This window comes from Sorghum bicolor, chromosome 4, assembly GCF_000003195.3.
Source record: "Sorghum bicolor cultivar BTx623 chromosome 4, Sorghum_bicolor_NCBIv3, whole genome shotgun sequence".
Classification (NCBI taxonomy): Eukaryota; Viridiplantae; Streptophyta; class Magnoliopsida; order Poales; family Poaceae; genus Sorghum; species Sorghum bicolor.
Window position 1 is genome coordinate 8,626,286 of NC_012873.2, and position 3,682 is coordinate 8,629,967.

Genomic DNA, 3,682 nt, shown 5'->3' on the forward strand with positions numbered 1-3,682 from the left:
CCAGACTGCGCAGAAACCCCAACTTTAAACAGTCATAACTCACAGCTCATAATAGATGATATGATCATTCTTGTGGCATTGGAAAGATATGAAAGTCTACTTATTCCCAGAAAAATTTGATGAACATTGCACGAACAGAATTTGATTTATTCCAGAATCATGGCAGACTGCTCCAGAAAACAGCAAAAGACAGAAACAGGATATGACCCCAACCCACTATTTATTCATGTTCTTACTTAAGGTTCTTAACTAGGGAACTTGTGGACATGCCCACAAAGTCCCAGCACTCATTACAAAAATCCAAATCACACATATTCATAATAACAAATCAGCAAGCACACCAAGTTCACACCACACTAGCAAAAGACTCGAACTAACTCGCAACTACTAACGTTACTATTACATATGGGTTCTTTTTCTATTCCTCGGGTGCAGCATCCTTCAAGATGGGTTCAACATGCAGCCTCTTATGAAGTTTGGGGCGGCCTAACTCCGCTCGAAGGTCATCCGCTTCCCTTTGCTCTTTCTCCAGCAGTTTCCTCTCACGGTGCAGTTCATTCTCCAACTCTATCACCTTGACGGTCAGCTCATAAGTCAACTCCACTTGTGCTTGAAGCTTTGGTTGTGAAGCATCTGCAACTTCTATGGCCCAAGTCATCTTCTCTGGTACAAAGCGAGGATAGTGGTATGTTGCATTGTACTGAACATCCTCAAAGCGTCTACCACGGTAAAAGATCAAGGCCTGGTAAGCTGCATCTGCCATGCTCTCCTTCATCGTGTCCCGGCTGATTCGAGCGATGTGTTTTGATTCCACCTTTCGAATCCCCTTAGTGGCATCCAGTGTCTTGACTATCAGCTCTGCAATCCAAAGTGATCTCCTCAGAGGGTGTTTGTGCTCAGTGCAGTTATATTCCAGTGTGGCTTGCAAATCTGGGTAATGGTGTTTCAATGTTAACACCAAATTCTCATGGAAGAAGGCCTTGGGATCTGCTTCTGGAATCCACAGCTCAGTAGTCCACCCCATCCTTGCATTAGCAGACTGTGGTGGAGATGGATCTTGCATCTCTTCATCTTCAGGCACCTCCTCCTGAGCTTCCACCCTTGATTCCTCATCTTCCAGCTCAGGAACTCCATCCACATGCTGTCCTCCTAGGTTGAACATGGCACGGTACTCCTCAGCAGCCATGCGTGCAGCACTACGGGTGCGGGGCGGCATCTACAAAAAGTTTTTAGACATAGATCAGATGGATGCAATAATTTCACAACAGAGCAAGATAGAGAAGCATAAATCTTTTAGCAAATAGCAAGGCCGTAGTGGAAAGCATGAAGTAAGTAAAATAAGGGCCTAAATTTTCAACCATTGCTAACTAGGTTTGCGTCCTACAGTCAACAAAGCTCTGATACCAATTTGTCACACCCATATTTTAAGAACAAAATAGGATGCATAAAAGACTCATATGTGCCCCAGGAATAGTCGCACAAATAAGTAGACAAATCTCAAATGTACCATTGCAGTGTTTATTACATTGCGAAACATAAGAAATCACATAGTCTTATACATAAATGATAGCAAGATGTAAACAACGCTCTCGACGGAAGCTCCACACAGGGACACTGTTGACTGGTTGACTCCAAACCTAGTACTCGTTACGGTAATCCTCATTCCAGTCATCTTCAATATCATATCCTGAGGTGTTGGGAAATTGCAAGAGTGAGCACATATCGTACTCAACAAGTGTAACCAGGGGTTCATGAGGCTCAAATAGCTGACACTGGTTTGACTGCATTTAGCTTTTAATAGTGGATAGCATGTTCATAATTAAATAGCAATTGTCAAGGAAGCTTAAATAATCCATTAATCCCATGATCAAATGTAAGCATAATTAACTCATAGCATAAACGATAATCAAATGAACATAATAACATAACAAGCTCATCATCTTAATGTAGATGTCCCCAAGGCCGCTCCTGACCGTGAGCTCGGCTAGTATACCAGTTTTACACTCTGCAGAGGTTGTACATCTTTACCCATGAGTTATGATTTACCCTTTCGCCCGAGGTAGCTAATCTCTTAACCCCCTTCCTAGGGAGGTCAGCAGGGATCACTATGAAGCCTTTCAAAAGTTCGTCTAACAAGTTAGGGCCGCAAGGTTTCCTTTGCGCGCAGATATAGAGCCCCCCTTCCGATGGCACAATGACTCGCAGCCTATACTCATACAGACAGAGGCCACACTATACCCAAAACGGTTCAGCCCCTCCGCCCTTTCGGGTAACCGCTAACAAGCTAGAAAAGGGCTTCATACTGAGCTAAAGCCAGAGCCATAATAGCCCTCATGGTTGCACTGTTATCCCGGGTGATCACGTACAGACAAGATCTCATACAGTTATTTGTCATTCTTTTATGTTCATTGCATAACTATTAATCATCTTACAAGATCATGGATTATATCAAGCACTAGCACATCTACACCAAATGCATATCAAGTAGGTAGCAAGGAATACAGGTAACAATCATCTATGATTTTGCTAAGGTCGACAAGGTGATAGCATGCATATGATATATATATATGTATAGTTAATAGTGAATAGGTAACAAGGATGAACCCAAGTTATACTTGCCTTGACCAAAGCTCTCCTGAGCCCGCTGGTCTTCAAAAGCTTGGTCTTGATCACCAACGTACAGCTCACCGTCTAATTCCAATCATCAATCAACAACACGCAATCCAATGTAGACAATCATACACGAAGCAAACAAGATATAATTAGAACAATACACCAAACAGTGGTAAAACAAATATAAAAGTTTATGATAATATTCTACGCAGCGCTACGATCACACAAATGTAAAGTTCACGAAAATCGGAATTGAAACGAGTAAGATATGAATTTTCTAAGATTTCCTATAGGTAAATAATTAATTAAATGCTACTGCAGAAATAAAAAGTTTCAAAACAGTGGAATATTACTTCTAACATGTAGAGCTCGTAAATACGAATCCAACGAAATTTGAACGGACAAAAACGGAGTTAAAATGAATATTTTATAAGCAAAATACTGTGAATGGCAATTCTGTAAATAACCGAAAACGTAATCTGGCTCAAACCGATCGGAATGCGCCTTCAGAAAAGGAAAACGGAAACCATTGATTACGCCTTGGATTGCGGGATAGATATTAAACAAACTCAGGGTCTCTTTAGCAAGAATCCCCTCGTAGGGGTATCCTTGTTTCCTGGCCGTTGATCTTCAAACGGGCGGCATCGGGCGCGCTGGGGAAAACAAAGTGGCCGGCGGCCGGCCGGACACAGGCGCCGGTGCGGTGGCGCCATGGCCGCCGCCGTGTTCTTCGCTGGCGCCACCAGGTTTCTCCTTTCCGTGCACCAAAATACAAAAGAAAAATACCAGGAGACCGAGGAGCTCACCGCGGTCTCGACTAGGGCCTTTTATCGGGCCGAGAGGGAGCGAAGAACTCGCGCGGCGCGTGGGAGCGGCTCGGCCTAGGCTAGATCCAAACCCGAGCTTGTGTAGGGCACCTAGAGTTCGATCTCGCGACACGGTGGGAAAACGGGGTGCGGGGCGAGTCCAGCACCCTTTATAGGGGCTTGGTGCACACGATTTGCCAAGAAATCCCGGTTATCACGGAATCGGTTTGGTAGGTGGTGTCCTGCTCGGCGCCGGTTCCAGG